The sequence below is a fragment of the Mauremys reevesii genome, linkage group 6 (genome assembly GCF_016161935.1).
Source record: "Mauremys reevesii isolate NIE-2019 linkage group 6, ASM1616193v1, whole genome shotgun sequence".
NCBI lineage: Eukaryota > Metazoa > Chordata > Testudines > Geoemydidae > Mauremys > Mauremys reevesii.
The window spans coordinates 88,155,845-88,183,840 of record NC_052628.1 but is presented as its reverse complement, the minus strand read 5'-3'; the positions used below and the strand labels follow the sequence as shown (position 1 = coordinate 88,183,840).

Here is a 27,996-nt window from a genome sequence, read left to right as displayed (position 1 = left end):
TGAGTATCACCAGAAGAGATAAAAAGTTCACAAACATCTAAATCTGAACAGTCTCATAACCCCACAACAAGGCCCCTAGGAGTGAAGAGGAGAAACATTCCCTGGTTGTTGGTGTGTTGCAGAATCCATGCCTGGGTGTTCGGTAAAGCAGGTACCATCAGACAGGGCTCATCAACACCTCATCTCCTATCCTCTAACAATTCTCCTCTATTGTACCCAGAGGCCAAGGAGATACCTGCCCATCCCTCCAGAACCGTCCCGCAGACCAGAAGCGTGACTCTCTATTCCACCCCCCGTTCCCAGCCCTCAGCCAACACCACATTCCCCATCCACCATCAAAGTACAACCAAGGGGGTGGGACAACCAGCCAGCAGGGAGACACGCGTTACAGCCTCAGCCTCCGGCTACATCTCAATCAATGGGGCAGCGCAGCCCGGGGACCGCGGGGCCGGAGTGCACGGAACAATCATAGTCACCTGGGCTGTGCAGGGCTGTGGTGTTGCTGTTGTTGTTGCTCTTGCTGGTGGATGTTGTTGTTGTTGTGGGTGATGATGAGGAAGGGGGTGAGGATGGGGGTGAGGAGCAGCAGCAGGAGGAGGAGGAGGAGGAGGAGAGGAGCGGTTGTTGTTGATGGGTAACAGTCGCCAGGACTACGGTGACTATGGCGCTTGATTCACAAGGCAACGGTTGCTATAACTCACAAAAGGGAGAGAGCGAGCGAGAGAGGAGGAGGCGGCGGCCCAGCCTGAGAGGCCCGGAAGAGGCGGGGCCACCGCATGACTGACACCTCCCGTCCCGGCGCCGGTGGGAGGGGATTCGGCTCCCTCACAGGCAGGGGGGGAGCGCACCTGTCTCTCACTGAACGCGGGGTGGGGTCGGGCTGAGCGCTCCACCCCTTGGGGCGCGCGCACAGGCGGGTGTTGGTGAGCACAATGCGGCGTCCGCGGGAGGGCGGTTAGCGGAGACAGTTACTCAGCTCAACAGTCGCAACTACCGAGCGCCGATTCCCGGCTTGCGTGACTAGGGGGCGTGGTTACACCTGGCTCCCGCGTGCACGAGCAATCGGCGGGCCGGCTCTGCCGTCATTTCCGGCTATGGGAGAGAGGAGGAGGAGGAGGAAAGACCCGGATGTGGGCCGGCGAGAGATTCGCTCAGAGACCTCTAAGCACCCGTGTCCCGAGGAAGCAGTTGTAGAGCGGGGCACGGAGGAAGTCCCGCCTCGCGCCCGATTTCCCTAGCGCCAAGAAAACAGCGGTCTGGAGGCGCCATCTTAGAGGGAGGACAGGGGACCGCAGTTTCTCCGCACTCAGAGTCTTGTAACCGCCGCCGCGCGCACAGCCTGTGACTAGCCAATCCCTGGGTGCACTCGCCTCACCCCCGCATACACCGACCCTGCTCCCTGCCGGCACCCCCGACCACACACAGCCCTTGTATCCACCGTGCAGCCCGCCTACGCGCGCCTCTCACCCCCACGCGGAGCCATCCCACAGCCTTCGCCCTGCAACTTGCCTACACCCCATTGTCACCCCTACACTGACTCTTCAGCTCACCAACTGTGGTACACCCGTCTCAACTCTCTCCACACCCATCTCTAGCAACCCACATACACCAACCTGCAATCCACATATACATTGCCCTACAACTCACCTGAACACCCACATCCCCCACCTCTGCACCTGTCCTGCAATCAACATACACATCCCTTACCCTACTCCCACCTGCATTCCCAATGTACACATCCCTAACCCTACACCAACCTGCAACCCTGCTACTGCCCCCCACACACACCTCACTCCTACACCAGCACTTTCATTTACCTACACCCCAGGCCTGCCCATCCTGCAACCCACATACCCCATTCTAGCCCTCTCCTGCACACCACCTACCTCAGCACGCACATTCTGTGGCCCATCTACATCTCTGCAGCCCCTGCCTATACCATGCCTTGTAGCCATCTGTTCATCACCTATATCCTCTACCTCCTTGCAACTTACCTACAACCCCTCTATACACATCCCTTGTAATTCACTGACCGCTCAAATGTATCCTGTTCCCCCACACACATCCTGTAACCCACCTACATCCCTTACTCTTCCTGTAACCTACCTACAACCCTATGCACACAACCTCTATGTACCCTGTAACCTAGGTACTCTCTACACACATTCCCAAACATGCACCCTGTAATCCACCTACTGAGAACCCATGTACACTATAACATATTTACTGGTCCCTCTAACATTTCTGCTACATACAATCTGTAAACCAGGTACACTCTAGAAACTTCCACTAACTCCCCCCACATACGCATCCTGAATCCTTATGCATAGCCTGTAACCAGCCTATACCCTCACAAGCATTTTGTACCAATAGGCACAATCTGTAATCCACCTACTCCCTCCCCACACACAGCCTCTATCCTTACAACATATCTGCAGAAGACTTTTACCATCTTGCATTTCCACACACCATGTCTCCAAACAAACTTTAATCCACTTTACTCAGCTTGTATTCTCTGTATCTCCCTAACTACATTGCACAAAGAACAAAATTTTTCACAGCCCTGGGCGATGTAGCTAGGTTGATCTAATTTTTTTTAAGTGTAGACCAGGTCTAAGACCTACAGTAACTGGCTGGTGGAGACTTTTTCAGTTAAGAAATAATATTCAGGAATTAGTCAAACTGTCACTGTGATCAAGTTGAAGATCTGGATTATTTGCTAAAATAGAGCCTTTTCCTGAGATGCTGAGCAAACGCTGCTCCTATTGTCTTCAGGGTTCCACAAGGGTGCAGCATTCAGGTTGGTGATACAGCAGAGCACTGCAGAAGCTTATCTTCAGTTCCATAAAGTTTACAGGTCGGATGGTGGCCCGCAATACAGCCTCTACACCAGGGGTCAGCAACCTTTCAGAAGTGGTGTGCCGAGTCTTCGTTTCTTCACTCTAATTTAAGGTTTTGCGTGCCAGTAATACATCTTAATGTTTTTAGAAGGTCTCTTTCTATAAGTTTATAATATATAACTAAATTATTGTTGTATGTAAAGTAAATAAGGTTTTAAAAATGTTAAAGAAGCTTTATGTAAAATTAAATTAAAATGCAGAGCCCCCGGACTGGTGGTCAGGACCTGGGCACTGTGAGTGCCACTGAAAATCAGCTCATGTGCCGCCTTCGGCACGCATGCCATAGGTGGCCTACCCTTGCTCTACACCATTCCAGGCTGCCAAGGATTTGTCCATCATACTGGAATCCCCAGGTCATGTAGGCCCAGCAATGAGGTGGCCAGGGCACAGTTGCAATCCAACTATTCCTCTCTGATAGACAGGCCCCTCAATGCTGTTACCTGTTGGTATAATTTAGAGCCTGGGGGAGTAAAGTGACCCTCCTGACATTATGACTCTTGGGGGAAGGAGAACAGTCACCATTCACCTGCTGTTTCCCACTGCAAACAAATAGGCAGAGAAGGATGGGAATATGAGGAACCCTGGTTCTGCCCCCTACTACATCTCTACCCCGATATAACGTGACCCGATATAACACAAATTTGGATATAATGCAGTAAAGTAGCACTCCAGGGGGATGGGGCTGTGCACTCCAGCAGATCAAAGCAAGTTCAATATAATGCAGTTTCACCTATAACATGGTAAGATTTTTTGGCTCCCGAGGACAGCGTTATATTGGGGTAGAGGTGTAGTTGGCTGAGTGGCACAGGGGAGAGTAAGTGAAGGTCTGCACTGTAGCTGGAGTATAGTTTCCAGTTTGGTAGATGTACACACACTAGCTTTGATCAAGCTAGCACACAAAAAATAGCAGTGTAGCTGTGATGGTGCAGGAGTTTGGCTCAGGCTAACCACCAGAGTACAATCCCATCCAAGATTCTAGGTACATATTTGGGCAGCTGGCCTGAGTTGCTACCAGTGCTGCTGTGGCTACGCTGCTATATTAAGCACACTAGTTCAATCAAAGCTAACGTGTACATCTACCCAAGATGGAAATTACACCTCTAGGTTCAGCATAGCCATAATTTAAGGAGCTTAAATAGAAGGAATAGAATAATTTACTCCTTCCCCAGAGTAATGTGGGAGCAGGGGAGAAATTTGTTCTCTTGTCAGCTGCTGAGGTGTTGCAGTTATGTGCCTCCCGTTACCCAGATTAGATTATATGGGTACAAGCTGAATGTGAGCAATCACCATGCTACCAGAAAACCAGGAAGCTTTCTGGCAAATGTCATTTGTGGATGCTCCCCCCAGTGATCTGTCTGGAAAGTATCACAGTTTCTCTTTGGATAAAGTTTTTATAGTTAAAAAAAACAAACTTCTAATAGAAATAAGGTTTTTTAAATACAAGAATCTATCCACCCTGAACAATAGACATAGCTGTTCTTAATTTAAACTCAACATGTAAACATATACATTTTTTAGCCAAATTACACTCTTAATTACACACATACAACTCTCCATTGAAATCAAATGGGCATAATTTATCCCTACCCTAGGGTCTTTTGGCAGGCTCTGCATTTGCAACCAAAATCTATGTTTGTAGCTTGCATTTTATATTGTATGTTTAACAGAATATGGGAATGCTGAGGCAATATACTACATTTTGTTTCTTCAGCGCCTCAGCATAACTCTGCTGAAGCACAGGCCAGAGTTTGATATTTTCAGAAAGCGTTAGAATGTAAAACCCTGACAAGTAGGTGTTAATGGTTCCCAGTCAACTTCAAAGAAAGAACCACATAGTTTAGAAAACAAACATTCAAAGCACACAGAATACAAATAGTATAAAAATTGTAAATAATATTTAGAATACTATGAGTAGCTTTTAAACAAAAGCTAGTAGACAAATCTACATGTGTTCCAGATATAGCCTCTACCCATCCTTTGTTGCTGTTACATATTTAAAATTTAAATGCAAGGTTTCAACATAACATTTACACTCCTATACTTTAGCACACACATATAAATACATTCCCCTCTGGTCTTCTTTCAGAGATGATTTCTCAGTCTTTATAGTGTGATCATAATATGTAATGTCTAGCACCGGAACTCTTCAGATCTTGAAAAGAATGGTAGAATTTCAGTCCTTTTCCAGACAACACAGAACGCTTTCAAACAGTCTGTGGTCACCTCAGCTAACAGTATTCCAGCCCATGGATTAATAGTTGACCAATTCTCAGATTCTGGTGAAACAAAGTTGTAGCCTATATTCAAAGTAGTACAGGTGCTGGGATCAGTATAAGATCCACTCCCTGAATTTCTATAAGGCTTTCAATCTGTAGAACACTTTGTTCTCCCCACAAACCCTGCTAAGATAGGTAAGAATGTACAACCCTCACCTCACTCCACACTGCCTTTGTTCTCTCTCTGAGACAGAATCCCAGTTTAAAGCAGTTAGCTAATAGCTAAAAGTAAGTTCCATAGGCTCTGTAACATTTATGGGTATGAAATGCTTCCTTGCCACGCTCCCTCTAGGTCTAGTAGAAGGTGTAGTTTCTGCCTCAGTAATCAAACTGATAAGAACAGATTTAAATTTTTTATTAAAGCTAATGTTGAAAAAATTTATAATACACAGGTTAAGAAAAGAGTGTCTGTACATCTGGGTATAGTGCTTAGATTATCCACAAATACAAAGTTTGTTTTAAAAGTCAGAAGATACATATAGTGGATGATCAGGAATAACCCACATTTTGGTGAATAAATTTAATAATTCAGTTAGATATTAGCATTCAAATATCCACTCTCCCTCTAGGTCTGTAATACATACCACACTTTACCAAACATTATCCTGCTTCCCTCGTAACTAAAGCTGGAATAGTACTCACCTGTATCCAAAGTGGTACACGTAGACAAGGCTTTGCCTACACTACAAAGTTTTGTCGACAAAAGTGATGTAGAAACTCAGAAATCGACATAATAAAAATCGGAATGTCATGTTCACACTCGCGCCCTCTGTTTGCAGGGCATGTTCACAGTTGGGGCACTGGCATCGACAGTGTGAGCAATGCACTGCGGGTACCTATCCCATGCATCTTGGGACTGGGCTCAATGTCCCGTGATGCATTGTTTTGTGTTCCAGCACTCCATGGGCTTCAGGCTGTCTTTCGCTGCATTTTTCAATGGCGCTTTTTGCTGTGCACCCCAGCAGCTTTGTGAAAAGGGATGGAGCCACACTGCTGTCCTCTGTTAACTGTCATGAAGGGATGGAGCCGCTCTGTTAACTGTCATGAAGACGTTGTGGATGGCAGTGCAGTTAATTGCGAAGTTCCTAACTGAAGAAGACTCCCAGTCGCCTGACATGGAATATAGGACATACGAGCAGTTTTAGATTGCTTTTGGCATTTACAGAACAGCTGCATAGGGTAGACCATCGCTTTGGGCTTGTGAAACAAGCACTGAATGGTGGGATCATATCATCATGCAAGTGTGGGATGACCAGCAGTGGCTACAGAACTTTTGGATGCGGACAGCCACTTTCCTGGAACTGCACATGGAGCTCTCCCCAGACCTGCGGCACAAGAACACCAGAATGAGAGCTGCCCTCTTGGTAAAGAAGCATGTGGTAGTTGCTGTGTGGAAGCTGGCAACTGCTACCAGACTGCTACCGGTTGGTCGCGAATCAATTTGGAGTGGGGAAGTCAACCACTGGGGCTGCGTTAATGCAAGTGTGCAGTGCAATAAATCACATCCTGCTATGAAGGACTGTAACTCCGGGAAATCTGCATGAAATAGTGAATGGCTTTGTAGAAATGGGTTTCCCTAACTGGAGGAGCAATAGATGGCACACATATTCCAATTTTGGCACCAGACCACCTTGCAATGAGTACATCAATAGGAAGGGGTACTTCTCCATGGTGTTGCAGGCATGTGTGGATCACCATAGGTGTTTCACTGACATCAACTCGGGGTGGTCCGGGAAGGTGCATGATTCATGCATGTTCAGGAACACCGGCCTGTATAGAAAGCTACAAGCAGGGACTCTCTTTCCAAACCAGAAGATTACAGTGGGAGATGTTGAAATGCCCACAGTGATCCTGGGATACCCAGTGTACCCCTTAGAGGCTCATGAAACCTTACATGGGAACCTGGAAAGCTGTAAGAAGTTGTTCAACAACAGGCTGAGTAGGTGCTGGATGACAGTGGAAAGTGCCTTTGGCAGATTAAAGGTGTGCTGGCGAAGCCTTTATGGCAGGCTAGACCTTAATGAGGATAATATTCCTTTGGTCATAGCCGCATGCTGTACATTGCATAATCTTTGTGAAGGTAAGGGTGAAAGGTTTGCTCAGGGGTGGAGCGTTGAGGCAGACAGCTTGGCTGCTGATTTTGAGCAGCCAGATACCAACACTATAAGAGGAGGCCAGAGGGGGGCAATTCAAATCAGGGAGGCTTTGAGGCAACACTGAAAATGAGAACCAGTAATGTATATCTTAGTGATTGGTGCTACAATATTACAGGTAGTTTTCCTAGGAAGTAATGGTGACATTGGGGCCTTACATTCCAGCAAGCACATGAATAAACTGCCTGTTTATATATTGGTAGTGCCTGCGATCTCAATTTGTAGAAAACAAATAAAGATGAGTTACCATTCAAAAACTTTGCTTTTATTGCACAAGACACAACTCACACAAAGATGCTTGGTGTGAAAGGAGGTACCAGGGAAGGGTAGACTTTCAGACCTGTGTGTAGGTCCAGCTATCATTATGAAAGTTGCCGAAGGAGTGGACTGACGGGGAAACCCAGAAGTCCCAAAAAGTGGAAAGCACTGTGTGGGTGGAGTTTGGGGAAGCATGGAAAAGAGTTCTGAATGTGCTGCAGGGGAGAGCGGGCCTGGATCTGCTCAGTCTGCAGCGTTATTAAGGACTTCAGCATCTGCGTTTCCTCTTCCATTACTTTAATGACCCGCTTAGTAGCATCCTTAACAAACTCCTGATTTTCTTTCCTGTCCTGCCTTTTGGCTTCCCACCACTTCTTGTGTTCCCTTTTCTCTGCATTGGAGGAGTGCAGTACCTCCCAGAACATGTCGTCTTTGCTCCATCTTGCCCACTTTCTTATCTGACGGAGATGCTCAGCTAGTGTGTGCATTGAGGCGGGGGGTGTTCCTGAAGGCCACATCTCCTGAAGCACAAAGAACAATGCATGGAAGCATGATTGTTAAATTCACACACAGCACTGAAACATTTCAGTAAAATACACCTTTTGCAACATAACTATCACTTTCTCACTGACCCTTGGCAAGCACACATCTCTGCGAACACCCAAAGCATGGTGAGTGTTGGTGGAGGGGGGAACGCTCCACATGGGGAAAAGAGCACTCACGCTGCAAGGGTTGTGGTGCAGCGAACTGGGGGGGGGAATCTAAAATTCTCCCACACTTTTCCACAGGTGGGGGTCATTCTAGCAGGGTATGCAGGGAAATGAGGGTACATCTACCACATGCTCGTGGCTTCTGCCCTGCTCCCTGTGCTGCTTGTCTGTGTGCTGCTATGGTCCCTGCACAAGTGATTGCCAAATGGCATGGGAAAGTTTCCTACAATGGGGGAAGGAACAGAGCTGCTCTGCCAAGGAGTCTTAGGCAGAGGATTACCAAGTATCTCCAGGAAATTTTCCTGGAGATATCTCTAGAGGATTTCCATGAGATCTCAGTGTGCCGCAACACCCTGTTCCACTGTACTGATTAGCTACACAGGGAAATGTCCAGCTCACAGAAATACATCCAGCCGTCTACATTTTCATACCCTGAACTGCTGAAACTGGCTAGACTGCCCATTTTTTAATGTTAAAAAAAAAATTCACAGTAGGAGTTGAGTATGTAATCAAGGGCAGAATATGGCCCATAGGAAGAAAAACCATAGGAGATTTGTATCCTTTTATTTAGAATGTTACCTTTTTCTTTTCTTTATTGTAATAACTTTTCACTTTTAATGTTAACATTATGCCCTGATTTTGGTATACTCTTGTGAAATTTGGCACACTGATTTTCTTTCTGTATTTCATGTACAATTGTGTGGAGCCTAGAGAAAACATCTGTTCAAGCTTCTGGTCTATTATTTCATTCCTGCTCACAACTCATACACTAAAAATCTGTCAAACTCAAACCTGTTTTTTATATACAAAAGGTTAAAATTGTTACTAAAATGTTTATTATAATTTTCATGTAGCATCTAACACCTCAGTCCTCCAAAGTGATTTAGAAGTATGCAGAGCCTCATGCAGTGAGACATCCCATTAATCTCAATTAGACTCTGCAAGGATCTAAGAGTCCTCACTTGTGGACCCTTTTGCAGGAGTGGCCTTTATCTGAGCATTTAGTTATGACAATATCATGTTTAGCCAGTTGGCTAAAGCACACAGTGTAAAATGTGAAGCTGCAAACATAGTTTGTAGTTGTAAATGCTAAGCATTTGTATGTGTATTTTTTATGCCACTTCCAAAAATAGACACTTAAAATCTGCATGCAATTTTTACATAAACTTGCATGTCTGCATGTCATTTTTATTCTCTTAGATTGCATTAAAATAATTTGTGTGTCTAGAATTGTGTTATAATTTGCATGGGCAAATATTTTTGCTCAACTATTTCCTAAAATTTAATTTGGCAGTTCTTTTTAAAAAAAAATCTAGTTAAATAAAACATCATAGTTTTTTTTACATAAGAACAGCCATACTGGGTCAGACCAAAGGTCCATCTAGCCTAGTATACTGTCCACCGACAGTGGCCAAGGCCAGGTGCCCCGGAGGGAATGAACAGAACAGGTAACCAGAACGTGGTCCATCCCCTGTCGCCCATTTCCAGCTTCTGGCAGACAGAGGCAAGGGATACCATCCATGCCCATCCTGGCTAATAGCCATTGATGGACCTATACTCCATGAACTTATCTAGTTCTTTTTTGAACCCTGTTATAGTCTTGGCCTTCACAATATCCTCTGGCAAGGAGTTCCACAGGTTGACTGTGCATTGTGTGAAAAAATGCTTCCTTTTGTTTGTTTTAAACTTGTTGCCTATTAATTTCATTTGGTGACCCCTAGTTCTTGTGTTATGAGAAGGAGTAAATTACACATCCTTTCTCTGTATTTACTTTCTCCGCAGCAGTCATAATTTTATAGATCTCTATTATATCCCCCCTTAGTTGTCTCTTTTCCAAGCTTAAAAGCCCCAGTCTTATTAAGCTCTCCTCATATGGCAGTCATTCCATACCCCTAATCATTTTTGTTGCCCTTTTCTAAACCTTTTCCAATTCCAATATATCTTTTTTGAGATGGGGGGATCACATCTGCACGCAGTATTCAAGATGTGGTTGTATCAGGATTTATATAGAGGCAATATGATATTTTCTGTCTTATTATCTATCCCTTTCTTAATGATTCCCAACATTCTGTTATCTTTTTTGATTGCCTCTGCACATTGAGTGGATGTTTTCAGAGAACTATCCACAATTACTCCAAGATTTCTTTCTTGAGTGGCAACAGCTAATTTAGACCCCATCATTTTATATGTATAGTTGGGATTACGTTTTCCAATGTGCATTACTTTGCATTTATCAACATTGAATTTCATCTGCCATTTTGTTGCCCAGTCACCCAGTTTTGAGAGATCCTTTTCTAGCTCTTCTCAGTCTGCCTGGGATTTAATTAGCTTGAGTAGTTTTGTATCATCTGCAAATTTTGCCACATCACTGTTTACCCCTTTTCACAGATCATTTATGAATATGTTGAATAGGACTGGTCCCAGTACCGACCCCTGGGGGACACCACTATTTACCTCTCTCCATTCTGAAAACTGACCATTTATTCCCACCCTTTGTTTCCTATCTTTTAACCAGTTACCAATCCATGAGAGCACCTTCCCTCTTATCCATGGCAGCTTACTTTGCTTAAGAGCCTTTGGTGAGGGACCTTGTCAAAGGCTTTCTGAAAATCTAAGTATACTATGTCCTCTGGATCCCCCTTGTCCACATGCTTGTTGACCCCCTCAAAGAATTCTAGTAGATTGGTGAGGCATGATTTCCCTTTACAAAAACCATGTAGACTCTTCCCCAACCAATTATGTTCATCTATGTGTCTGACAATTTGGTTCTTTACTATAGTTTCAACCTGTTTGCCTGGTACTGAAGTCAGGCTTACCCACCTGTAATTGCTGGGATCACCTCTGGAGCCCTTTTTAAAGTGGCGTCACATTTGCTATCCTCCAGTCATTTGGTACAGAAGCTGATTTAAATTATAGGTTACAGACTACAGTTAGTAGTTCTGCAATTTCACATTTGAGTTCCTTCAGAACTCTTGGGTGAATACCATCTGGTCCTGGTGACTTATTACTGTTTGGTTTGTCAATTTGTTCTAAAACCTCCTCTAATGACACCTCAATCTGGGACAGTTCCTCAGATCTGTCACCTAAAAAGAATGGTTCCATTTGGGAATCTCCTTCACATCCTCAGTCATGCAGACCCGATGCAAAGAATTCACTTAGTTTCTCCTCAATGGCTTTATCGTCCTTTAGTGGTCCTGTAGCATCTTGATCTTCCAGCGGCCACACTGGTTGTTTAGCAGGTTTCCTGCTTCTGATGTACTTAAAAAAATGTTTTTGCTATTACTTTTTGAGTCTTTGGCTAGCTGTTCTTCAAATTCTTTTTTGGCCTTCCTAATTATATCTTTACACTTCATTTGCCAGAGATGATGCTCCTTTCTATTTTCTTCACTAGGATTTAACTTTTGCTTTTTAAAGCATGCCTTTTTGCCTCTCACTGCTTCTTTTACTGTGTTGTTTAGCTACAGTGGCATTTTTTTTTATTCTCCTATGTTTTTTTAATTTGGGGTATACATTTAATTTGAGCATCTATTATGGTGTCTTTAAAAAGTTTCCAGGGATTTCACTTTTTGCACTGTACCTTTTCATTTCTGTTTAATTAATTTCCTCATTTTTGTGTAGTCCCCCTTTCTGAAATTAAATGCTACAGTGTTGGGCTGCTATGGTGTTTTCCCCACCACAGAGATGTTAAATTTAATTATATTATGATCACTATTACCAAGCGGTCCAGCTATATTCACCTCTTGGCCCAGATCCTGTGCTCCACTTAGGACTAAACCAGGAATTGCCTCTCCTTTTGTGGGTTCCAGGACTAGCTGCTCCAAGAAGCAGTCATTTAAGATATCAAGCAACTTTATTTCTGCATCCTGTCCTGAGGTGATATGTACCCAGTCAATATGGGGATAGTTGAAACCCCCCATTATTATCGAGTCTTTTATTTTAATAGCCTCTTTAATCTCGCTGAGCATTTCACAGTCACTATCACCATCCTGGTCAGGCGGTCTGTTATATATTCCTACTGCTATATTCTTATTATTAGAGCATGGAATTACTATCCATAGAGAGTGTATGGTACAGTTTGGTTCATTTAAGATTTTTACTTCATCTGATTCTACGCTTTTTTCACATATAGTGTCACTCCCCCACCAGCACAATCTGTTCTGTCCTTCCAATATATTTTGTACCCTAGTATTACTATGTCCCATTGAGTATCCTCATTCCACCAAAGTTTCTGTGATGCCTATTATATCAATATTCTCATTTAATACAGGGCACTCTAGTTCACCCACCTTATTATTTAGACTTCTAGCATTTGTATATAAGCACTTTAAAAACTTGACACTTTTTAGCTGTCTGCCATTACATGATGTAATTGAATGAGTCTTTTTTTCATTTGACTGTTTCTCATCAGATCCTACCTGTATTTTATCATCTTTCATCCTTTCCTCCTTACTAGGATATAGAGAATCTCCATTAATAGGTCCTCCCCTAACGGATGTCTCTGTCCGAACCATGTGCTCTCTGCACCTGTCAGCTTTCCCCCAGCCCTTAGTTTAAAAACTGTTCTACAACCTTTTTAATTTCATGTGCCAGCCATCTGGTTCCATTTTGGTTTAGTGGAGCCCATCCTTTCTGTATAGACTCCCCCTTTCCCAAAAGTTTCCCCAGTTCCTAATAAATCTAAACCCCTTTTCCCTACACCATCATCTCATCCATGCATTGAGACCCTGCAGTTCTGCCTAACTGGCTCTGCGTGTGGAGCTGGAAGCATTTCAGAGAATGCTACCATGGAGATCCTGGACTTCAGTCTCTTACCTAGCAGCCTAAATTTGGCCTCCAGGACCTCTCTCCTATCCTTTCCTATGTCACTGGTACCTACATGTACCACGGCCACCAGCTCCTCCCCAGCACTACACATAAATCTATCTAGATGTCTTGAGAGATCCACAACCTTTGTACCTGGCAGCCAAGTCACCATGCGGTTTTCCCAATCCTTGCAAACCCAGCTATGTTTCTAATGTTCGAATCATCCATTACTAATACCTGTCTCTTCCTAATAACTGGAGTTCCCTTACCCAGAAAGGCATCTTCAGTGCAAGAGGATACCACAACACCATCAGGAAGGAGGGTCCCAACTATGGATCATTTCCTTTGCTCCAGTTGGATGTTTTCCTTCCCTGAAACTTTCACCCTCCTCAACAGTAAAGAGACTGTCAGACCAGGAGTGGCACCGTTCTACTGTGTCCCAAAAAATCTCATCTAAGTATCTTTCTGTCTCCCTTATCTCCTCCAGTTCAGCCACTCTGGTCTCCAAAGCCCATGACGGTCTCTGAGGGCCAGGAGCTCTTTGCACCAAATGCACATATATGCCACCTGCCCAGAGAGGAGAGAGTCATACATGCTGCATCTGGTGCAATAACCTGGATAGCCCCCACTCTATTGCTGGACTTCTGCCTGCATTATCTTTTTGCTCCGGAAGCTCGTTCCTATGTTGTTTTGTTTTTATCAGTGGGTGGTTTGGGCTTTAAGTTTAAAGAATGATAAGTGTATCTAGCCTCCCCACCCCCACTGTCTCTCTCTAAACTCCTTCACAAAACTCCCGTTAGCTGCTCCAGTTCACTAGCTCCTCTGGTTGCTTAGGAGCGGCTTTTTAAAGCCCTGGTCTTCCTGAGTAGCCCGGTCCCCTGATTAAAGGTTGATGGGTGCTAAAGGGCTTAGGGATCAAAGCCTCGTTAACAAGCTCTCAGTCTTGCCTAGTAGGCTGCTAGGCTTAGCACACGGTCCCCCAAACAAACAGACCACATGGTATATTTCAGTCAAGCAGCAAGCACACCACAAACACAAACACACACACTACAGACAACAAACTTACTCCACGGGTCTTTTCAAATGGAAAGCTTTAGAAAACATATACGACATGATTATTTTGAGGTGGATATACTGAAGAATTTTTTCTCCCACAGAGGTGGAAGCACTTATCCAAAAATTATTGTACTTCACTAACATGAAAAAAAAATATTATGAACTTTGGACTGCAAAGATATTAGCGGAAAAGTGTAATGAAGAAATTAAGAGAATTTTTAATGAAGAGTAAATGTGTAATGAAGAAGTGAAGAGAATTTTTAAAAGGTGATCACTTAAGTCTCTTTGAATTTAATACATTGATTGGGCTGTGAAATTATGAAGTAATGTATTTAAAAATAAGGTAAAGACATTTAATTTGTGGTATAGGGATGCCCTATTTGCAGCTGCAGACATATGACACCATAATTATAGACTTCTTATTAAAATGTGATATCATTCTTCATCTAGAAGAAATAACCTTTAAAGAAAGAACCCTAATTTGAACTGAAGATTGATGAAAGCTCAGTAGTGCTAATGAGAATAGTAAAGATAACATAAAAAATAGTAGTCCCTGACAGAAGATTTTTAGCAGGCTTAATTATTAAACATAATAATGTCTGTCTTCTGAATGAGAATTTTTTAAAATCTGTGTTTAACTCTTCATAAAATCAAACCTAGAATTCAGTAAGAAAATTAAAACATTGTACAGAGAATAATAATTTTAAAAAATCCAGATAAAGATGGAGAAACCAATCGGTGAAACTCCCACTGAAATCAACACAAGGGATTCTCCATTTGAAAGGCTTGTAGTATATTTTTAGCTTGGATACATTTTGCCTTATGCTAGTATTCTGGGTCAGCATTATGCTAATTCTCAGCATAGTATTAGAGGGCACTACGTTGCTGGAGTTGCTGACTTTCAAGTGAGACGTAAATATAAAGTCCTAAAACTTTTGATCATTCAGATTCCCATCATTCCTTCTGTAAGAGCAGATGGTTAACACCAACACACTATCCAAATTCCAATTTGGGCAATTACATTCTGTATAACTAAAATTTCCCCTGCAGTTCCTAGTCTTCATTTCCATGCCTAAACCTGTTGCATAGTGTGGCTCTTCACCGTTAAATAGATGGCATGGTTTTAGCCAAATTGGCTGTGCTTCTATGGTGGATGAAGTGTTTCCTATAGAGTTGTGAATCTCAGAAAATGCTACTCAATTTGAAAGCACAGGAGCATATTTCTAAAGATACTTAGTGCAAGTAGCTCACCTAAAAGACTGCAGATATGGCCTTAACTTCCATCACTGTTGAACAACAAAAATTATAACAGTTGTGTATTTGAGTATGTATTTTATAGGATGTTTCATATCTTAAGGCTTTGGATGGGTGCATTTTAAAATAAATATGAATTAAATATACACATCACAAATCAGAGGTTATCAGTTTTTAAGTACTCTGGCATGCTTTACCCCCCCTCCCTCCCCTGAAACAGTATGGGTTGCACACTGCCAACAGTAATAATAAATTTGCTCTTATATAGTGTTTTCATCCATTAGAGCTCAAAGCACTTTATCAAGTAAGGTAAGTATAGATTACCTCATTTAAATAGATGGGAAAGCTGAGACAGAGAAGTGAAATCATTTTCCCAAGATCACACAGATGGTCAGGGGAAGAACAAGGAATTAGAACCCAGCTCTCCTGACTCCCAGTCAAGAAGTAATTACATTCTCCTGTAACTGAATTATTATTACATGTGTTTATAAGGCACTCATTTAAAAATATGCATTTTGAGATTTTCAGAATTCCTCGCTGAGCTCCACAGTGCTGAAGAGCATGCCCATTGCTGTACCTCTACACCCCTTCTGGGGGTGCACCACACCAGTTTGCTTTGTGGCGTGGTGCAGAAAAATAGAGTTGGTCTATGGCCCCACACTCTCCCTGCTCCTTTCAGGTGGATTACATCCTGAAATAACAGTCCCTGTGCTCTGCTGAGTACAGGGACTACAGCTGTGGAGAGCTCTTACCTGGGGAACACAAACACAGAGAAAGGCACTTTGTGCTTTCTGCCGTGGACACCCAAGTAAGGGCCAGCCAGAATCTGGCCTTACATTTGCAAGAAAGACAGTCTGAACATCAAAAAATGGAACACATTTAAATGGTCGCCTTACAAGTGTGTGTGATATCTAATTCAACAAACTACAGAGCAGAATGGCCAAAGTATAATTTAGCAATATGGGACCAATAGTCCTTTTTTCCTGGAAAGTACCGTGGACTCTCTAATGACTGAAAGTTTAATGGAGCTACTAATGGGAGAAGTCTAGTGGTTGGAGTGGGAATCTTTTTTAAAAAGCTTTTTGGGTTTGTGGTCAATGCTTAAAGTTTGTAAATATCACAAGAAAATGTGAGTAAATTAAATTACATAGTGGTTACTTGGGGAGAACTTCTTAGTTTTGGGGCTGCCGTTTGACGAGAGTCTTTTTAATGTTTAGCTTTTAAAATATTACTATTAAAATGTATAACAACATAGTATGCTGGTTGGTAGGGACAATTAAAAATAAAAACATGAAATAAACTGGTGATCAGTGTAATGATGTTTCATTTTAAGGCTACTGTATTGCAACCTGAGAACCTCAGCACAATTGGGAGTTAGTCTAGTTTACAAGGTGTTTGAGTGTGGAGCAAATTGCTAGTACTCTGCTTATTATAGAACATTAACGGTATGTTTGTGTGTGCCTGGATTGTCTGCCACACAACACTGTTATCAGGACATCAGTTTTATACATTACACATTATCTAGCAGGTGGCAAAGCTGAAATGTTAATATATTGACTGTGCTATAACAGGTGAAAATTAACTGAGATGATTAACATTTAATAATTTCCAATTACAACATCTTTTCAGACATTTCTATGATTTCTATGTTAACTTATCTGAATCTTACCCCTTTTGGGTTGACACTTTCCAGATGTGGTCTCTGCCTGAAGTGAATGTCCATGTAAACTTGAGCAAAAACTGATCAGCTGTTTAAGCACGAGGAGAGTAAGTAAACACTTTCCCCATAATAAAAAAATTCCTGATGTGTGTGTGTGTTCGTCCAGTCAAATCAGCTGAAGTTTGAAAGTTGAAAATTGGCATGCCAATAGCCTTCAATGAAGACCAGGGCACAGATTTGTTCTGGACAAAATCAGATTTTTATATGACTATTAGCACTTAGCAATCATACATGGAGCATACACAGTACATTGTGTTCACTAAGATTGCTAACTGTGACTCTATGGACATATACAGCAAATCCATCTTTTCAGTGAATTGGCTAGTCGTCTAAATTGCTGCAAATTGGTAGGGAGAACTGATGCAGAGAGAAGGGTTCTTGGGAACTTGTACCATGTAGAGGGAAAGAATAAGGCCTTCTGTGGACCTTGTACAGTTGACAGGTGCATTGCCAAAATCTCTTCCAAACCTTATAAATTCTACAGAAGCCCCTGGCTTAATTCCTGACTACTTCAGCCGCTCTGTAGCTCGGGAAGGCCACTGAGCTAGTGAAAATCATAAGTTCTGCCAGAGCAAAGGGCTCTGCTCCAGTGGAGCTTAAGGACTTTTGCTGCAATTGCTCCTCCTGACAACTGGGGGTCACACTGACACTGAGCACAGGAACTGAGACCAAGGACACTGTCTTCTCCTGTGCTCTGAACGTTCCTTCTGCTGGTCTGCAGGAAGCAGAGAAAAAGAGCAAGTGGCCTGACCTCAATGCAGAGGGGTGAGGAGAGTGGCATGGGGTTGACAGGTCTGAGGAGTTAAGGTAGGTAGACGAGGTAGAGGGAGATTGGGACATGTAGCCAGAGGGGGTGTTGTTGAGAGACAAGGATAAGGATAGATTAGATGGGACGGATTAGGTTTGGGAGGGATAGGGGCAAAAGGGTCTGTTACCACTAAACACATATAGTAGTCAACATGATTCCACAGGATGAAAATCTGTTTTTCAGTTTGCTTTTATTTTAAAAACCTGTGAAATCATATTAAAAACTATATTAAAATAATATTAAGGTTGCAAAATCAAGTATTTAAAACTTGGAAGTGTCAGAATGAAGGTTGTTTGTTCAACCTTAATTTGCTCGCCGTGTGTATATGCATTATATCATCATCATCATCAAGCTCTACTTTTTCCACATTTTTGCCTCATTCAGTGCAACCTTAACTTTCTTTTATATAGTGTTTTGTAGTTAATTAAATATTAAAGTTGTACAATTAAGCCCTTGGAAGTCAGGAGATGCCAAATTTTGGTTTACATGTATGACCTTGACATTAATATTGTAAACATCTAAAATATTTTATTTTAGTGTTTGAAAAATAGTAAGTTCTCCTGTAATGAAAGACTGTATCATAATGCATGAACCAATGGAGGCAGAGTTAAGGCTGAACATTCAACCTAAATTTTGGCATTTCTGAAACTGAGTGTATAACTGTAGAATGTTAATGTTTTATTAGCATAGATTTTGTATGAAATTTTAGAAGGCGGCATTAGGTATAATTCTGTTGTCATTTACTCTCATGCAACCTCACTGACTTCAATATAGTTGCACAGGTATGATTATAAGTATTAATTTCTCTATGTGGGGTGTATATGTAAAATTGAAGAATGAAGGAGATTGTTCTCAGACAAAATATTTTACATATTTATGTATTTTCTTGTTAGTCAAGGGCAATGCTTAATAATGAGACTACAGACTATACCTGTGGGAAATAAAAGTGTATTATGTTTATTAGTTACTTTTCTATAAATGCAGTTCCCATGTAAGCATAGCTCCTTATGAACTACAAATATTGCGGTGTATGAACACCATGTCTTACTTTTGTTTTTTCTTTCTTTCTATTTCCCTTCTCTGTCTTTTTGCAACCCCTGCAGAGCTCAGTATTATTTCCCTTTACCTAATAATAATTCAAATGAAAACAAAAATTTTATATTTTACACTATTATATTTTAATATGTTGGTGCAAAAATCAATGTTCTATTTCCTATGACACGGTTCATGCAAAAATAATGTTTAATCAAAAATTTAAAAAAGCAATATATCTGATATTGCCCCTTTATCTTAAGTCTACAGACTTCACTCTTAGGAAAAGTACAAAGTTATTAGTTTACTTAGAACTGTTGTTAATTTCAGAGTATGATCCTTTCACTGTGTTCTAAATGAAATATCAGTTCATAGTTACTAATTAAAGTATAATTCTACTCTGAAATGTAAAAGGAGATGCCTATTATTGAACAAATGTGCTCTTTTTGTGCAGATAGTATGTGTATTAGTTCTTCCTACTTTTATCCTCCGTACCCTAGCCCTTTTTTGCATTTGGCCTCTGTGGGTTCTTTCTGATGCCTTTCTTAGGCATTTTGAAGATGGTGTGAGCTGAGGGACCATGACAATATTGTGCTGAGCACTCTGGCAGAAGCCAGGTTGAATTTATCAGCTAACAGGAATTACTGAAAGGAAAAGAAAAAATAATAATATGGGGTATCATGTAATTAAAGACTGTACCATAATTCATATGAACAAGAGGGCTGAATTAAGGTTGCACAGAGAACCTTAATTCTGACATTTCCTAACTTTTGAGTGCTTGACTTTGCAACCATAACATTCTTTTAACTAAGTGTATCTTACAGAGACTGATGGTATGTGGGCTGGCAGATCATTCACTGTCAAAATGGTAGTTAGAATAGTGCGGAGAACAGGAAAGTAGGCTCCTAACTATTTAATAAAGTCTTCATTGAGAGTTTTATCATCGTGTGAAGTCTGTACTTTAGGGATCTGAGTAGAACTTTTAAGAGATGAGAGAGTGGGATGGAGTTCCTTCCTTCATAAAGGCAAATCATACTAAAGGTAAAACTCCCTAAGCTTTTAAAGTAGCCCCAGGACCTTTGCTCTAAAGAAATTCCATCATTATAGATCTTCTTTGGAGGTACTGGTCAGGTTTATAATGAAAATATCTTACATATTCATTTCAGCCTCAAAGATCCCAAAGCACTTTTATATGTATACACACGTGTTAGTGCATAAAAATAACACACAAGAGTTAGGAAAGGAAGTGAAGAATAATGAACACAATTGAAACTGCAAGGGCAGAATAAACAAACATTATTCAATTATCAAGATTGGAATCTGGCCAAAACACTAGTGGCAATTCTTGCGAGAAATACCCACAGGATCTTTAATTAGATGTGATCAAGAATTATTTTACATCCTGGCCAAAAACATGCTGCCTCCAGAAGTACAGTGCCTCCCTAACATAAAGGTTTTTTTTTGTTTTGCATTACCAATTTAAAGTTTGCACACTAACTTGTAGCCTTGGGTGATGAGTCTTTAAATGAAAATTCTATTTGCATCTTTCATATCTTGACTCAGACACAGCATGCATATAACCAGTAAGGAATACCAATCTGCCATCTCTGCTTGTCGTTACAGAAATCTCTCGCTAGCCTGGGGTGAAGAAGGTAGCAATTTCAAGAGTTATTGCAATTAACATTTCACTGCTGGAGAGAGTATTTAAATCATGTTTCAGACCTTCTAGGTTCTAATGGAATATATGCCTATGTAAGCTTTCAGACCTTCTAGGTTCTAATGGAATATATGCCTATGTAAGCTTTCAGACCTTCTAGGTTCTAATGGAATATTTGCCTATGTAAGCTTTTTGGGGCAGGGACTGTGTCTTCTGTCAACCTAGCTGTGTCTACATCAGGAGTTAGGTCAGCATAGGTATGGAGCTCAGGAGAGTGGATTTTTCACACTCCTGAGCACCATAGCTATGTAGACCTGAGTTTTAAGTGTAGACCAGGCCTCAAACATATATAACTTTAAGCATGGGAATAGTTCCAGTGAAGAAAATTGAATGACTACTGTGCTTAAAATCAAATACATACTTGTTTGCATGATCCAGGCCTGTAGGTCTTTTTATTGTTGATGACTCATTGTTTAATCCTTTATCTCTCTTGAAAGAATGGCAGCTAAAAAAAGCCCCTAGGTGCATTGGCCTGCTTGGCAAAAATGAGATCAGGCATCACATTCTTACTTCTGCTGCATTTTCCCAACTAAAACCTTCACCAGCTCACCAGGTTGGTCCCCCATTTGTGTCAAACAAAGAAAAACAAATAACAAAAGAAAAATGCAAAAAGGGGAAAGTAAAATTAGATTTAAAAAATTCTTTCAATGTGAATGATGAAAAGCATACCTGACAGTATTCCTCTGATTGCTAGGTATCTATAAAATAACCTGGGCTTGATCCTGCAAACACTTATTGGATTGCGAGGCTTAGTGCTATACGTAGTAGAAGATTTTGCACAACTGGGCATTTGGACTGAAAGTCATTCTTTGGCTTCAAATGGAACCAACCCAAAATTAGCTTCAATATGAGAAAGAGAATTTAATGTTTTAATAATCCATTGCAATCGTGTGCATGTCTATAAGATACTGAATATTGGGAAACACTTCCTAGTTATGCTCATTAACTCCTGGATGAGTTACTTTTGCCTCAGTTATAGCTCTCCTGAACAGCATTGCCACTTACACACACAGTACCCTTAAAAATGGCTAAGATGTTTCTAACTCCTCAGATGCATCTACAAGAGGAGGTGGAACCATATTGGACCCTGTCCCTCATAAGCAGTATGTCTTTCAGGAGCCTCCTCAGCATTTGGGAGGGATAAGGCCTAATGTCATAGTCTAAAAATAAATAGTCTCATTATTAGTGCAAGTTATTTTTTAACCAGAAAAAGATTTTTATACATTTGCTTAGCACTTTTGGAAAATAATTAGGGCTGTCAATTAATCACAGTGAACCATTTGTATATTGCACTTTCACAATAAAAAGATTGCACTACAGTACTTGTATTAGGTGAATTAAAAATACTATTTCTTTTGTTTTTTACAGTACAAATACTTGTAATCAAAATAAATATAAAGTAAGCACTGTAAAAATATAACAGTAGGGATCTATTATCGACCACCTGACCAGGACAGTAATAGTGATGATGAAATGCTAAGGGAAATTAGAGAGGCTATCAAAATTAAGAACCCAATAATAGTGGGGGATTTCAATTATCCCCATATTGACTGGGAACATTTCACTTCAGGACGAAATGCAGAGATAAAATTTCTCGATACTTTAAATGACTGCTTCATGGAGCAGCTGGTACGGGAACCCACAAGGGGAGAGGCGACTCTAGATTTAATCCTGAGTGGAGCGCAGGAGCTGGTCCAAGAGGTAACTATAGCAGGACCGCTTGGAAATAGTGACCATAATACAATAGCATTCAACATCCCTGTGGTGGGAAGAACATCTCAACTGCCCAACACTGTGGCCTTTAAATTCAAAAGGGAGAACTATACAAAAATGAGGGGGTTAGTTAAACAAAAGTTACAAGGTACAGTGACTAAAGTGAAATCCCTGAAAGTTGCGTGGGCCCTTTTTAAAGACACCATAATAGAGGCCCAACTTCAATGTATACCCCAAATTAAGAAAAACAGTAAAAGAACTAAAAAAGAGCCACCATGGCTTAACAAACATGTAAAAGAAGCAGTGAGAGATAAAAAGACTTCCTTTAAAAAGTGGAAGTCAAATCCTAGTGAGGCAAATAGAAAGGAGCACAAACACTGCCAACTTAAGTGCAAGAGTGTAATAAGAAAAGCCAAAGAGGAGTTTGAAGAACGGCTAGCCAAAAACTCCAAAGGTAATAAAATGTTTTTTAAGTACATCAGAAGCAGGAAGCCTGCTAAACAACCAGTGGGGCCCCTTGATGACCAAAATACAAAAGGAGTGCTTAAAGACGATAAAGTCATTGCGAAGAAACTAAATGGATTCTTTGCTTCAGTCTTCACGGCTGAGGATGTTAGGGAGATTCCCAAACCTGAGCTGGCTTTTGTAGGTGACAAATCTGAGGAACTGTCACAGATTGAAGTGTCACTAGAGGAGGTTTTGGAATTAATTGATAAACTCAACATTAACAAGTCACCGGGACCAGATGGCATTCACCCAAGAGTTCTGAAAGAACTCAAATGTGAAGTTGCGGAACTATTAACTAAGGTTTGTAACCTGTTCTTTAAATCGGCTTCGGTACCCAATGACTGGAAGTTAGCTAATGTAATGCCAATATTTAAAAAGGGCTCTAGGGGTGATCCCGGCAATTACAGACCGGTAAGTCTAACGTCGGTACCGGGCAAATTAGTTGAAACAATAGTAAAGAATAAAATTGTCAGACACATAGAAAAACATAAACTCTTGAGCAATAGTCAACATGGTTTCTGTAAAGGGAAATCGTGTCTTACTAATCTATTAGAGTTCTTTGAAGGGGTCAACAAACATGTGGACAAGGGGGATCCAGTGGACATAGTGTACTTAGATTTCCAGAAAGCCTTTGACAAGGTCCCTCACCAAAGGCTCTTATGTAAATTAAGCTGTCATGGGATAAAAGGAAAGGTCCTTTCATGGATTGAGAACTGGTTAAAGGACAGGGAACAAAGGGTAGGAATTAATGGTAAATTCTCAGAATGGAGAGGGGTAACTAGTGGTGTTCCCCAAGGGTCAGTCCTGGGACCAATCCTATTCAATTTATTCATAAATGATCTGGAGAAAGGGGTAAACAGTGAGGTGGCAAAGTTTGCAGATGATACTAAACTACTCAAGATAGTTAAGACCAAAGCAGATTGTGAAGAACTTCAAAAAGATCTCACAAAACTAAGTGATTGGGCAACAAAATGGCAAATGAAATTTAATGTGGATAAATGTAAAGTAATGCACATTGGAAAAAATAACCCCAACTATACATACAACATGATGGGGGCTAATTTAGCTACAACGAGTCAGGAAAAAGATCTTGGAGTTATCGTGGATAGTTCTCTAAAGATGTCCACGCAGTGTGCAGAGGCGGTCAAAAAAGCAAACAGGATGTTAGGAATCATTAAAAAGGGGATAGAGAATAAGACTGAGAATATATTATTGCCCTTATATAAATCCATGGTACGCCCACATCTCGAATACTGTGTACAGATGTGGTCTCCTCACCTCAAAAAAGATATTCTAGCACTAGAAAAGGTTCAGAAAAGAGCAACTAAAATGATTAGGGGTTTAGAGAGGGTCCCATATGAAGAAAGATTAAAGAGGCTAGGACTCTTCAGTTTGGAAAAGAGAAGACTAAGGGGGGACATGATAGAGGTATATAAAATCATGAGTGATGTTGAGAAAGTAGATAAGGAAAAGTTATTTACTTATTCCCATAATACAAGAACTAGGGGTCACCAAATGAAATTAATAGGCAGCAGGTTTAAAACAAATAAAAGGAAGTTCTTCTTCACGCAGCGCACAGTCAACTTGTGGAACTCCTTACCTGAGGAGGTTGTGAAGGCTAGGACTATAACAATGTTTAAATTCATGGTGGCTAAGTCCATAAATGGCTATTAGCCAGGATGGGTAAGAATGGTGTCCCTAGCCTCTGTTCGTCAGAGGATGGAGATGGATGGCAGGAGAGAGATCACTTGATCACTCCCTCAGGGGCACCTGGCATTGGCCACTGTCGGTAGACAGATACTGGGCTAGATGGACCTTTGGTCTGACCCGGTACGGCCTTTCTTATGTTCTTATGTTCTTACACTTTGTATTCCATGTTGTAATTGAAATCAATATATTTGAAAATGTAGAAAACATTCAACAATATTTTCAAAAATGGTATTCACGATTAATTTTTTTAATCGTTTGACATCCCTAGAAATATTTTCAAAGTTTAGATTTTTATTCTAGCTCCTCACGAGAATAATTTAGGCCTGATCGTCACTTAAAACTTGGGTTGACATAGCTACGGTACAGAGAGGTGTGGATTTTTCACACCCATGAGTGCTGTAGCTATGCTGACCTAACCCCCATGTAGACCTAGCTAAATGAAAGGAAGAACTCCTTCCGGAGCTGTAGGATACGTCTACACTACAGGGTTATGACACTATAATCCTCATAGTGTAAACGTGCCTGTAGTTCCTTTACTGTGGGCTAGATTTTGCCATGCTCACTCTTGTTGAGTAACACCATCCCCCTTCAAGTACCACCACTGAAATCACTGGAACTGCTTGCAGAGTGTGGTACTACCCATTGTAAGGAAGGGTGACACACTCTGCCTTATATTAGCATGGGGCATTGAGATTTAACAAACCTAGGGGAAACAGATAGAAACACAGTAAATTCATGGTGGAAATTAATTATTAGACATGAAACAAAACTGAAAGCCACTGAAGAGTTGCTGACATCTCATGGAATACACAGTACTAAAAATAAGAGTTTCCCCTTATTTTTTTATTTAAAGAAAGCAGCAACAACAGTGTATCAGCTCATAAGAAGCAAAGCTTCTGAATTAATGTAAATACCTTGAGTAATTAAAAACTTTCTCCTCTTGATTTTTGCTGAATAAGACAAACTATCACTGGGCAACTTTAACTCTGTGTCGTCAAAGTTTTTTGCCATTCAATTATACTGATCTTGATCCTGCATTCCTTGCATACTCAAAACTCCCATGAAGGGAAGGCAAGTCAATAGCAGTCTGGGGTATGTAAAGAACACAGAACCAGGCCTTAGAGTTTTAAATGAAATGTAACAGTTCCTTAATAACAATTTAAAACTGATTTTTGCCAAGAAACCAGTTCTTCAAGTGAAATTTGGCTATTGAACAATTGTGAATGAAAAAGCTCCAAACATTTTCCCATCTGCTTTTCTAGATGCTTAAATGACAATAAAAAATCTAAATGGGAATGGAAATGTTATTTAATATAGTGCTGAAGTGTACAGCCAACATTTTAGGAATTGTTAGGTGAAACTTCTTTTACCCCAAAATAATTTTTCTTGCTTTTTTCCCCTCTAATGCAGAACTGAGACGTCTCCATCACCATCACAACTCTCTCCTGTCCCCCATTACATATTTGGTGAAAGGACAGCCTGAATGAATGGTTTGAAGATTTCCACTGAGCCTGACTGTGCCTTAGTATTTATAACTAGGCTATTAAGGTTCCCCATCTAGTCTAGTCTACTGTGTTCCATTCATACCAAATGAACTTGTTGGGGCTGTGTGTATCAGAATTGGCACACACAAAATGGATTTTGTATGTCCTTGTGACAGGGTGAATGAACTCAATATTACTGTTTGTCTTTGATCCAAATAAGACTTCCCCAGCTCTGCTGTTTAAGTTAGTAATTCCACAGTGCCCTTCATGTATCCTTTCCAACATTGGCTTCCAATCATGTGGGAACTCCTATTTTTTAATCTTTCATGAGTATGCCCAAGATTGCTGAAAGCTCATTGTATATTGGGAATGCACAGGTCAGAAGTGTTGATTCTTCCATCCACTACAAACAGCTTGTAATGTTTTTCCATCCTTAGCTATTCCCTCTTTCTATCTCATCCTATACATCTGGTGACACAACACATGATGCTTTTCTCACATTCGCGTGTACTACCTGATTATAACAGACTATTTTAGAAACTATCCAGAAAGAGTGATACTTGCAGTTACCATAATATCAGCTGAAGTCAGGCACGTTAAAACCATGTTTGCAAGTCATGGACTCCGAAGGCCTGCAATAATTGATTCTAGCTCCCTAAGCTACTATTTGTTCTCCCTGAGCCTTTTTCTAGCTGTCTGAATCACCCTCTCATCTTTTTCTCTTATGTGTTTGAGTTTTTCAAATCAGCTCACTGTTTGTTTCCCGTGTGTGTGGCATGCAGAGCAATCAATGGGTATTGCTGGTGCTTGACTGGTTTAACTGTGCCGCCTGTCTTAACCATGCACCAGGCATAACTAACTCAGGAGCACCTGACAGAATGTGTCTGGGCTGCTGAATACTTTTGAAAATGTTATTTTAGTGCTCAGCTCCTCAGCCAGGCCCTGACACTGCCATTTTGAAGGGCTTAGCATCCAAAACACTCTGAGAACTTAAGTACATCTGCAAATCAGTTCTGAATAGCTGCAGAATGCCTACACATGTGCTGGGCCCCATTTGAAGCATACAACAGGGTACTTGGCTGTGCGAACATTTAGAAATTTCACCAATAGTGTGTGAAGCAGAAAAACCAAGCTCAAAGATCAGGCTCATTGTTTTCACAGTCATTTCCCATAAAATGTCTAGAATTTTTTCCTAATGAAAAGAAAAAAATGCTGAAACCCACCCCTCCCCTCAGAAGTCTTAACAAGAGAGTCGATCATATCAGCTGACGGCACATCACATTTGTTAAACATACATTATACTTGGCCTCGCCTGATGCTGAAAGCAACCAAAACAAATCAGCTCCAGAAAAACTGCTTTTCTGACTTTTTGCCTTTGCTCTTTCTGCTTCTGAGCCGATTGTTGTTGATTGATGCCAACCTCTACATTGCTTAATAGTAATTCTCATTAGTTTACTGCCTTACATATTTTATATCATCTTAATACCAAGAGCCAAAACTTGCTATGATTGGGGAGACGAGGCGATCTAGGGCTAATACTCCTTAGCTAGGACAATGTATAGTACATTAGCACAGGGGCATTTCTCACCTGTCTTCCCCTGCTGTTGGCTGCAGGTCTACTGCCATCTCCCATGCAAAATAGGGATCTTCTGCTCCATACTACACCTTCCGTTTTTTCCTACACTAGATTCTTTTGAGTCTTTGTTACTGCTCTGAACACATATTGCTTTTAGTTCTTTTCCACTAATTTGATGAATTCCAATGTTCCAGTGCATGACTGGATCCAGTCCCTCTCTGGGGCTAATATTATTAACCTTGCTTTTTATGTTTTGCTGTGCAGCAGCCAGCAGTACTTACGGAGTGTTCCATGTCTTTTGTATGGCTCTCCACATTAA

The 27,996-nt window shown here is 41.2% G+C and overlaps 1 long non-coding RNA gene across 2 annotated transcripts; it reads left to right on the top strand.

The window, feature by feature from the left end:
• The first annotated feature begins 799 nt into the window (after positions 1 to 799).
• On the top strand, positions 800 to 27,996 carry LOC120407877. 2 transcript variants are annotated; one of them, XR_005600295.1, is made up of 3 exons: positions 800 to 2,800; positions 20,594 to 20,722; positions 26,028 to 27,996. It is a non-coding gene; the product is annotated as an uncharacterized LOC120407877 (long non-coding RNA). The 2 variants fall into 2 exon arrangements; XR_005600294.1 differs by lacking the exon at positions 800 to 2,800 and adding an exon at positions 17,852 to 17,937.